Source organism: Acinonyx jubatus, chromosome B2 (assembly GCF_027475565.1).
Source record: "Acinonyx jubatus isolate Ajub_Pintada_27869175 chromosome B2, VMU_Ajub_asm_v1.0, whole genome shotgun sequence".
Lineage (NCBI taxonomy): Eukaryota > Metazoa > Chordata > Mammalia > Carnivora > Felidae > Acinonyx > Acinonyx jubatus.
The window spans coordinates 16,373,971-16,386,018 of NC_069385.1; the positions used below are offsets into that span (position 1 = coordinate 16,373,971).

The 12,048-nt window shown below is 39.3% G+C and overlaps 1 protein-coding gene across 2 annotated transcripts in view; it reads right to left on the reverse strand.

Annotated features, from left to right (window-relative positions):
- PLEKHG1 (pleckstrin homology and RhoGEF domain containing G1) overlaps positions 1–12,048 on the reverse strand; it is a 227,080-nt gene that overhangs the window by 172,512 nt on the left and 42,520 nt on the right. The window lies entirely within an intron of this gene.

The following is a 12,048-nucleotide window of genomic DNA, read 5'->3' on the forward strand; positions in this document are numbered from 1 at the left end:
CTCCAGGCTCTGAGCCATCAGCGCAGAGCCCGACGCGGGGCTCGAACTCCCGGACCGCGAGATCGTGACCTGGCTGAAGTCGGATGCTTAACCGACTGCGCCACCCAGGCGCCCCATGGACGAACAACTTTCGAAGGCTGTGGCCACTCTATCCCTGAGTTCCTCTCCATGGCTATATCCCGTAATTCCTCTCACTTTCCACCTCTGCAAAGTAGTTGGGATGGGGGTGGAAATTCACAGAGGTGATATTTACATCTGGTGAAATTTGGGGTGGCTTTTTTTCTGGTCACTATTTTTGAAAAGAAGGAACCACAGACATTTCTGTGTCTGTCGAGTTGTGTGTGTGTGTGTGTGTGTGTGTTGTGTGTTGTGTGTTTTAAATCTAGTTATTTTTGAGAGTGAGAGAGTCAGAGACAGAATGCGAGTGGGTTAGGGGCAGAGAGAGAGAGGGAGACACAGAATCCGAAGCAGGCTCCAGGCCCTGAGATGTCAGCACAGGGCCCGACGCGGGGCTCGAACTCACACACTGCAAGATCCTGACCTGAGCCGAAGTCAGACGCCCAACTGACGGAACCACCCAGGCGCCCCCATGTCTATAGAGTTTTAAAGGACAAACCACATGTGCTTAGGAATTTATCAGCTGGATATCTTCACGATAAAAACTTCAAAATATTCCAGTTGACTGAGAGGGACGCATCAAAATAAAAAGCTAAGAGCGAAAAAGTAGTCACGGTAGCACTGGTGGAAAGTGTTACGAGCAGGCAAACAGGGACTGAAGTATGCTAATTATCCTAAAAACAGTCCAAATAGAGTGAAAACTGTAAACATTTTTGAAAAGGCATCTAAAAAAACTTTAATGATTAGCTCCATCTAAGTCAGAAGTCCTAGATCCTGTTATAAAACAAAACAAAACAAAACAAAACAACAACTGGGAAGTGAATAGGATATATAGTGAAAGCGAGCCCATTTTACTTTGTCTATGAGGCATAAAAAATGTGGTTTTCCTTATGGCACCAGTGACTGGTTGTGGGGTTTTATTGTTTGTTTGTTTTGTTTTTAAATTGGACAGAACAAAGAAAGGAAATATGTATTTAAACTTAGTTAAGTTTGAAAATAGTAATAAATAAATAGAAGATGAAAAAGGCAGAAATAAACATAAAGCAGGAATTTGTGATTTAGATATTTAAAAAGCAGACACTGGTTCATTACAGAATGAAATAATTCATAGATTTCAGGCAATAATCTCATCTTAAAATCCAACATGAAATTAGAATTACTAAAGGAGGGGCGCCTGGGTGGCTCAGTCGGTTGAGCGTCCGACTTCAGCTCAGGTCACGATCTCGCGGTCCGGGAGTTCGAGCCCCGCGTCAGGCTCTGGGCTGATGGCTCAGAGCCTGGAGCCTGCTTCCGATTCTGTGTCTCCCTCTCTCTCTGCCCCTCCCCCGTTCATGCTCTGTCTGTCTCTGTCTCAAAAATAAATGTTAAAAAAAAATTAAAAAAAAAAAGAATTACTAAAGGAATATATCACTGACATGGAAGTGATTAAGAATTGAGTGTTACATAAAAATATCATTGTGAATAATTTAACATCTCAATACAAACAGTTTTCTCAGATGGCACTTAATTATTAAAACTGAACCAGAAATATAAAAGCTACAAAACTGATAAGGGTTTACTACAAGGAGTAAATAATTTCCAAACTACATAGAAAGCTTTGAGGATACAGAACAGATGAGGATCCCTAGTTTTTTGGGTGAAGCTAGTACAAGCCTGATGACCAAACTTGAGAAGACACAGAGAGAAGAAGCTCGTTTAACTTAGAAAAATAACACAGAGGAGTACTAAATCAAGGGCTCAGAAAACTCAATTTCTAGTATATGAAGATAGCGACACAATAATAGAAATTGGGCTTATTTTAGAAATGTTATTGAAATAGATTTCTTGTGCTCTATCAATAGGTCATAAGAGATCAATGCATATTCATACGTTCAAAGATGCTCGGAGAGCAGGGTCAAACTCAGCACCTATATCTGCCAGCCTCTCAGTAATCTAGAAGTAGAAAGATCACAGACCACCGATTTTAAAAAGATCTGAAAACAACAGACAACATTTTTGTTAAAAAGTCAATAACAAAATATGCTCACCGTGCAAAATGAAAGGAATTGAACAGGCCAAATGACCACCATCACCGGGTGACAAGGCTGAACACCCAGAAAACTCAAGAGAAATTTCTAAAAAAAACGTCTATCGGAAACAGTAAAGGTGCCACAAAATTATTTGAAGCACAATACATAAAAAGCAATGTTTTTTGTCCATTTGCAGCAATGACCAGTCACAAATGAAAACAGATCTGAAGAGAGATCATATTTAGAAAAATGATGCTTATAGCAAAGAATGTACATAGAACACACTTAAGGAAATATTTAGGACAATGGTTTCCTCATGAGAAATGATGAAAAGTACAAATGTACTTTTTTTTAGAAAAGGAAAAAAAGCATTACTTAGCCAGGAAATTCAACATGAGGTAAACCAATGTATTTTTAGTTTTTAGTCTATGGATGGTGAACTACCATTAAAGGAATATGAGAACAGCAAGAGACTTTTACAATCAGAGACGCTTATTTATAGGTGAATACTTGAGGACCTCAGAGTATAAATTCAAGATAATATTTTTAGAAAAAAAAAACCATTAAGAATATTTGATTATCCGGCCATAAGTGCAAAATCCACTCAGGGCATTAGAAACAAATAGAATTTGATATTTTAAAAAAACCTGAAACACATCATTACACTTTTAAATGTTGGGGAAATGTATATAAATAGCCATTGATGTTGGATTTGTGAAAAGAAAATGCTGACTGCACTTCACTGAATCATGCTGAAACCGGTCACGTTTTATTGCTTTTGGTCAAAGAACAATGCTAAACGTATAGTCTGGAATACGTTCAAGTTCATGTTTAAAATAAGGCAAAATACAAGTGATGTGAGTTTGAGAATAAAAATAAATAAGATGTCACGATTGCTCTTATAAAAAGGAGACAGAAGTCCAAAATATGTCACCATGTCCTTTTGACTACAGTGTCTAAAGTAAGTTTACCTTTAATTTTAAACACAGTGTGCAGACTAAACGCTAAATGCCCTGATCACAACATAATCAATTCTAGTTAGACAGAATGAACATTAACAAAAATTGCTCTTTATATGTGGGACACAATAAAAGGCCTGTTAGCTTTGCAGAACCGTAATACCCAGTGACTAGCAAAAGTGGCTTTTAATGGTCTGAGTAAGCGTGGCTGCAACAAGGAACAATTTAAAGTCCTGTCTGATAAAACACTTGTACTTATGATGATGACTCTACAAAGACCCAAAGCATAAACATTTTCCCTACAATGTCAACTATTTGAAATACAGGAGCCCCTGAGATCTGATCATAAGCACAAAATTTCTTATCTTCATTTCTTGGGTGCAACACATGAACTTCACAGAAGAAACAAAGGGTGAAAATACACATAAGGGGCTACCAGAAACCACAGGGCTGCAGACCACTGTAGACCATAATGTAGTTAAATAGTAATAATGCCAACAAAGGGCAAATCTTCCAAAATTCCTCCCATTAGTATCGAGAAAGTCTTCCCTTTTTCCCCCCACCACCCTCTCTCCCTAGAGAGTATTTAGATCAGTAACACAGATGGTCAAATGGACAAAAACAAAGTGAGTATTTTTGAGGGATGCGCTATTAGATCATGTAAATCCAAAGGAGATCCCTGTATCTGGAGTAGAGTTCTGCTTCTGCCCCAGACCCTCCACCCTGGAGTGCCACTCCACATCTGTCCAGTCTGATTTGAGAACGGGAGGTAACTCGTGACTCGAGGTCCGTGCAACATAAAAACCCCTTTCTTGCTTCTACCTGCTCTTTTTTGAGTTCACAGACCATAAGCAAGTAACAACAGCTAGGGTAGTCCAACCTTCTTCAACTGGTTCCTGAAAGTGGGAGGAGTAATAGCAGCTGCTGTTTTTAGAAGCCCAACACCTATCTACCCTCGTTGTAGCAACCACATGGGCATTTTCATCTCCTTTGCCCTCCTCCCAGCTCCTGTGCCCTGAATGCCATTAACTAGGCGAAGCTGTTCATCACGTTTCAGCCCCGATGACTGTGGTTGGTTCGCGAACAGGCACATGGCCCAAGCAGAACCCCTAGGGCCAATGAAACCTCATCTGGCATATTTTATTAAACTTACTAGCAAAACAGACCCTTTACTGTTCCTACCAGCCACAGGTGAGAGAGGGTTTAGGGGCCAGAGGTACTTCAGCCATCTGTGCCTTTTCCCATTCGATGTTATGTTTGTGAGATTCCTCTACGTTCTTTTGCTAACTACGCAGCGTAATTGTTTGCGCGGACGGACAGCGTTTCATTGGATACTTTGCAGTATATTCATACGCTTTTCTGTTGGGAGTTTTAGACTGTTTCCACTTCCCCTCTATTACAAGCAATGTGGTACCGTGGTCCTTATGTCATGTTTCGTCTTGGATTCAGCTGAATTGGAACTGCTGGGATTTCATCATGCACATGAACATTTTTTTTTTTTTTTCCGGAGTAACTGTACCCATTTACACTCTACCCACAGTATGTGAGAATTCACTTTGCTCCATATTATGGCCGACACCGGATACTGTATTTTAATTATAGCCATTCTGGGTAGGAAATGGTACTTTTTGTGGTTTAAATTTGTATTTTCCTAATTACTAATGAGGCTAAGCATATTTTCATATGTATGTTGGCCATTCTCGTTCCCTTCCCTATGAAAAACTTATTCATGCATTTTGCCCATTTTACTATAGAATTATAGAATTATGTATAGAATTATATTCTTACGAATTTGTTGGAGCTTTTCATATATTCCCCATATATAATCCTTATGTCTATTTTGTATTATGATTTATTTTCAGTCTCTCTCTTGACAGGCAGAAGTTCTTAAATATGATGCTCTAATATAGATCTCATTATGGTGTAATGATTTTTGTGTCTTGTTTCCCTACCCCAAGGGCATGAGGATATTCTATATTATGTTTTAAAAAAACTTAAAATTTGGATTTCACATTTAAGCCCTTGATCCATTTGAAATGACTATGCACGCTGTAAGGCAGGGATCTATTTTTCATTTTTTTCCCATAAGGAAAACCTATTATGCCAGTATCATTTATTAATTTATTCTTTCCACTAATTTGCAGTTCGGCTCTGTCACATATCAGGTTTCTATATAAACAAGGGCTTATTTCAGAACTACTGCTTTGCTGGTCTAGTTGCTTACTTGTATTGCCAAAATCATAATGCCTAAAATACTGTGGCTTTCTAACAATATAAATAACATCTCTAAATCCTTCTACCTGTTTTTTTCTTCAGCATTCTTTTGGCTACTTCTGGATCTTTCTTCTATAGAAATTTTAGAATCAACCCAAGTTCCACAAAAACATGCTGGATTTTGATTGGGATTGTACTGGACCTGTACTTGGAAGAATTGACATCTTTTACCAACCCCTATTTGTCTAGATCTTTCAGATGTATCTTTCGATAAAGTTATAAAGTTCTTCCATTTTTTACATAAAGGTCTCACAGATCTCTCGTTAGATACATTTCTAGGAACTTATTTTTCTTACTATACTTTTAAAAATTATATCTGAAAACATACAGAAAAGTACACTTATTGTATTTGTTCTTTCATGGAGCCAAGCTTTGGTTCTGAGATGCTATACGCACACATAATTGCTCCGACATAAGAAAACCCACTAATGGAATTCACAATAGAAACTGGTTGACCAAGGTGGGAAGGGAGTGGGGCGAGTTAAAATAATCAAACAGTTCAGAATAAGAATGTTAAACATTTACATGCATTTTTCATTCATGCAATTAATTGTTAAAAAGCCTCCGACTTTTATTTATTCATTCAACAAGTATTTAGGCTCTATTATGTACAGATATCACATTTTTATTCTCAAAGAGATGTCCAAAGACAGATACCGTACAGCTTTCCTTGCAAACTCAAGTCCATTTTTATTTCTAATTCGGTATCTCTACTTGGTCATTTCTTTTTTTCAAAAGAAATCCAGTGGGTCTCAGCCGCTTTAAAAAAACCCAAACCCTAGAATTTTGGAAGTGGACAGTACAGACAGGGGTACAAATCTTTCAATAGCTAACATTCATTGGTTTCCTAACCAGTCAACATACTACTCTTACCTACAACTGGATGAAAGTGTGTAATCAACACCTGACCTGCGCCAGGAGCGGGGTTATAAAGTGGGTGAAGGACAGGGTCTCCAGGAGAATGTTCTCTTTTTACAGAATGGATGTATTCTTGGAAAAACTACACACGTCAAGCAATCGGAATAAGGTGAATGGCTTTCAGTGGCATTTCAACAGATATAAGGGAAAATTTGTCAAAACGAAGGCTCTACTCACTCACCCCTGATGTTATGTATCAGCTTTGCATATCTCATCAGGCACTGCAGGCTGCATATAGATAAAATGCAGAAGTGAGTTGAGCTTTTGAAAGACAAGTTCAGTTTTTGGTCTGTATTAATTCCTGGGGTTCCCAGGATCACACACAAACACTAGATGGAAATGATTCAAGTTCTTATACATTATTGAGACATGTTAGGACAATACTGGAAACTTGTCAAATCTGAGCTGTATTTCATGGTCAGTTGGCTGTGAATTTTTAAAAAAAGCAACCAAAAACAGACAGACAACAAAAACTGCAAAGCACATCTGGACGGCCCAGATCTTAGATTTTGCCATTTCCTGTTTTGTTTTGTTTTGTTTTTTTAAGAGACTAACCTTAACAGTTGGCATAATTACCTGACAAAGGATTGTTAATTCTGATCATCAGAAATCAGGGGTTCTAGCAGGTGTCCCCTTCCTTGTATTGTCCTCTATGTCTCTCTCTTTCTTTCATTCTTACGGCAAAGTAGGCTTCCTAATAAGGGAAGCTGGCCAAATAGAACTGGGGATTTCAACATCATTTTCTTTCATTTTTCAAGGCTGGAGGTGACCCTGGGCAAAAATGTGAAGTAGTGAATGATTCTTGAGTGAGTGACCTTCATTCAAGTGCTGTTAAAGGCACTGGGATTACAAAGAAAAATACTGAGGCTTTGCCGAAGACAGCAGGCATCGAAGGGGTAAATACTAGTGAACAGATTGGATGGTAGCTATATTACAAGTGCCAGAGTGCAGCTAAAGCCACATTCCTAACTCCCTTTCTTATCACCCAAGCAACCCACACTACTCGTAAAATGCCTAGAAGGCATCCAATAGCAAAGCATCCACCATGTACCCTGCACAGGTGCTGACGATCCAATAGTAAGTAGGACAGATACGGTCCTTACTGCTCACAGACCTTCCAGCTAGTGGGATGGGGCGGGGGTCACAGATTTAGTGAACAGCAAGGCCCAGAGGCACCTGAGGTTACACAGTGTGCTCCTGAAAACATAAAAAGAATACAATTTTAATACTCAAACGTGGGGCTTGGTAACATATCAGTGGAGGAATATTATAGGTGAGGCAGAACTTTCCAAAGATCTTCAAGTACAGACACAAGTGAGAAGCAGGAAGGTGACTATGAAAGTTAGTAAGATTTGGTGGCAGATCCCGTACTTAATAAAACGGAGGAAGTCACAGAAATGGACGAACATTTTGAAGCAGAAAAATTTTATAAGCAATACCTCCTAGAGTATTCTACCAACCTAGATCAATAACTGTACAGAGCAATTCAGATGTGTTAGCAAGCAGTGAAAATGAGCAATGGTAAGTAACATAGGGACATTCCCTAAAATGAACAGAATTCAGATGGCTGTGGTTTTTAAAGTTGGAATGGTTTAGAAGTAAAATCAATTTTAGTGTAAGGAAACAGAAGACATCATGCTTCTTATGCTAGTTATTTAATATTTGGGGAGGTAGCTTTAGAAATCCGAATCGGTGGCTGCCTGTCTATTTAATGGTGGAATACTGATTTCTTTTTTTTTTAAACCAGGCTTCTGTAAAAACACTACTTTTATTCAGGCAATATATGGAAAAAACTGTTACATCATTTTTGAACGTTATATTTAGAAAGGTAATTTCCTTTCACTGAAGGCCCCCCCCCCTTTTTTTTAACCTTTCCACATCAGTCAAGAAAAACAGGCTTTGACTTCAGTTTTTAAAAAATGAACTACCAAATATATCACAGAGTTTTTATTTAACATCCATCTTGAGGATATTTCGATGAGCTTTCAGGTTTGGGGGTTAAAAAGAAAAGGAAACATGAATATGGAGGGCAGGCTTCCAATAAAACATTTTACAGTCCCTACCAAACAGTGATTTATTCATCTGTATGTTCCTTGCCATTACAGCAGCTAGGACTTCCTGGAAATCTTTGGTTTTGCAAATGCGGTCTGTTTTTACTTCTAAAAAGAGGGAAATGCTAAAACTGAATTAGTAGCCCATGAGGAAAACAGAAGGGTGATAATTGACATATGCATAGAAACCTTGTCATTTTAAACGTGTACTTGAGAAAACTACTTTTCTTTTTATTAATTATGCCATTAGCATATGCAGCGTGTGCTTACACAGTTATTTTGCCGATTTAAAAAAAGATTCAAACTTAAAGTGAATGCCATTTCAAAAATATTTCAGAGAGTCTGAACTTCACACCATGAGCAGATAAACATTTCTTCAGATTCTGCTTATATGCATTTTTAGCACAGCTACTTGGGTATATAAAAGTTACAAGAGCCTATAATAGCATGGGCATTGGGCCATGTGCTATTAAACCCATAACAAAGGGCAGGGCTCTAACAGACACGCTAGAGAGAACACATGGCCACAATTCTCACTATGAAGCTGAAATACTGGTGCCAAGGAAGAAACTGAAACATAGTATCTACTGCCATAGGTTAGTTAGAATTGCACTTACCCATCTGAATGTTCAGCAACTACAGATACTTGTGCAGCATCTACTTCCCCATAAGACCCCATTTCCTTTGAGCACAACAGCATGCCCAACGCCTACCACGTGGTACTGGCCTGCAAGTACTTATTAACTGAGTAACTGAATCAAATATGCTCACTGAGTAGGTATTATAAGCAGAGTTTTAAGTGGGAGAGTGCAGATGATCTATAGATGTTGACAGGACAGATCTTTTAGAGGAGAAGGGGTTGAAAATACAGCATTGGGGAAATCATCAAAAGTTCCCTGAAAAGACAGGAGGAACTGGGACCTAGGGCTCAGAAGCCAGTGTTAAATAAGGTTGGGATACTTTGGCCGTTATCACAGAGGGCAGGCATGTGACAGTTATTAGGTTTGAGGGCAGGCAGTGGCCAGCATATTCTTAGGTGATTTCTATTTTTTTCTTGGAACTCAACGATGAGATCATCCTCTGGATGTGGTGAGCGAGAATGTCTACTTGGGAAGAGCGGGGAACACTGGATAAGTCATTTGGAAGAGTCGGGCATGAGCTGATGAAGCCTGTCAGGATCAAACCGTGTCGTCAACCACCAGGTGACGGAACCTTAGGTGGGGCACTGGCCCGGGCATGCGCGCAGCGGAGAGCAGGTAGGAAGGGTAGGTAGCATCACAGAAAAAGCCTTGACTTTGGCATCAGGAGACCTGCCTCTGTGCCCAAGCTCTGCTGTGCCCAACGACCTGCTGGGCTTGGAGGAATCACTCATTTCTTTAGCTCTTCGGTTTCTGCCATTTGTAACACGACAGGGTTGTATAAAGATCTCCAAGGCCCCTTCTAGCTCCAAAAGGGCTCTTTATAGAATAACCAGTAAATGGTCTGATGGCTGCACAATTAACACGATAACATTTTAGAATTGTATAGAAACCATTTTTACGGTCCTGGCGCATGGCTTCATTACTTTCTGACGTGGATTACACCACAACCTCCCCTCTGGTCTGCCTCTAATCCTACTTCCGTCCTGTCATCTATACAACCAACACGATCTTGTGACTTCTTGGCTTCAGTCCTTCCAAAGGTCCCCCCATTGCTATCTGGGTGAATCCGGACTCCTCAGTCCAGCCCAGGAAGCGCTTTGTCATCAGTTCTGCCTTACTCATCGCTTCCCTGAAACACAAATTGCAAAACAGTTTTCCGAGAGAGAGAGAGAGAGAGAGAGAGAGAGAGAGAGAGAGAGGATTTTCTCTATTCAAGCAAAAATAAGGGTTCTTCATCCCCTAAACATACCTATTCACTACTTTAGGGATATATGTATTGTCATTTGCTCTTTTAAGATACATAGTCCCATTTAAAAACATCATACTCACAGATTTGGGCCAAGCACTTCTCAGGAGCAACAGCGAGAATTTGTGGCTTAGTTAAAATATACTAAAGTGAATTCCTTTCACTTTTCAAGGTGAGTACAATGTAAGTTAAAGCCTCCCTACAAGAAATGGGCTTTCCAGAGGAAGTGAAGAAAGTATATAAATAGCATTACCCGATTCATTAAAAGAATGGTATTCAATGATGTTTACACAAGTGGTTCTCACTCTTTAAACTTAAATCTAAATATATTTTAAAAGCTGGATGTAAAGTAGTAATTTACTGACGCCAAACCACAGAGAAATTTCAGGAATGCATCCAGATTATATTATTCTATTCTCAGCTATATAAAGAGAATAGTTAATAGTTTCTGTTTTGGTCATCTATTGACTAATTGTCACCTAGAAGAATTTTGCAACATAAAATAATTTGAAAAATTGTTTCAACTCAATTAAGTGTCTAGGTAAGAGGTAGAAATGTAAGCCCCTAACCACTGAGTCGCTATTTTTACCCAAGAGGTACCCGGTCACAGTCACTAGAACTCCTCAGCCTCCCCCCACCCCGTGCCTGGGAATTTTCTTGTCCTCTTGACACCCTTATTTGCCTTCATTTCAGGAATGCTACTGTAGCAGGGGTGACCCTCAGCAAGATTGAGGGAGGGGCAATAATAAGAAAGGTTCAAGCAAGGGTCAAGAGAAAGGGGGGACTGCTTGTGGCTGATGGGGCCCCAGAACCTTTTACGTAAATGGAGTGGAGGACGGGGCAATCAGAATGAGTTCTAGGAAAGAGAGTTCTAGGAAATGGACGGAAAGACATTCAGAAGCAACGGGAGAGCACTGGAGAGTAGGAAAGCCTAAAGTGTTCCCAAAAACCAAAATAGGTAACTCAGCTGAAGCTAGGGTTTGGGTCGAAAACAGTAATACATTCCCTCTAAAAATTAACAAATTAAGGAAGTGTTTAACCCTGGAAAAGAAAAATTCTAAGCAATCCCAGAAGACCACCTGTCAAGTTTATCACTGTCAAGAACAAAACTTTCTTAAGGGCTGGAATAATACTCATCGTTATTCACATTCTTTTCATGGAAAAAAGAACAATAATGGGAAAGTTCTCAGATTATTAAATAAGTAAGTGTCAAAACAGAAAACTCAATGGACTAAATAACAGAACTTACATGGCTAAAGACTCATTCAGTAGCCTGCAAAATTTGAATTTCCAGAACATGTAGCAAAAACAAAGAGAAGGAAAATAGGAGAGACATGGAGAATTGATTCCATGAAGTCCAAAATCCATTGGATTTATTGGAGTTCTCTGTGAAGACTGCCTAAGTATCAGTGGGGAGAAAATATCCTGAGCCTGAGCAGACGTCAAATCATAAAGGTCAAAAAAAAAAAAGATTCATGATAAAAAGATCGTTGGCGAAGCATCAGAACTACGGATAAAGATTCCCCAAAGCTTCGAAGAGGTAACTAAACAGACGCATACACAATCAACTAAGTTATAAAAAAACAGCCCAGCACCAGACTTATTGGCTACACTAGATTGTAAGTATCAAAGCGGCAATGCCCTCGAAGCGGAAGAACTATCATTTTGAATCTAGACTGAAAGTATCAATCAAATGTGGAGGCGAAATCAGACATTTTCGAACATGCAGTAACGGAGCTGACCATCCACGCGCACTATATATAAAAAGCTATCCCAAGGGAACAGTCTACCAAATGAAAATGGAAATCTAAGGAAGAGAATGACATGGCTTGA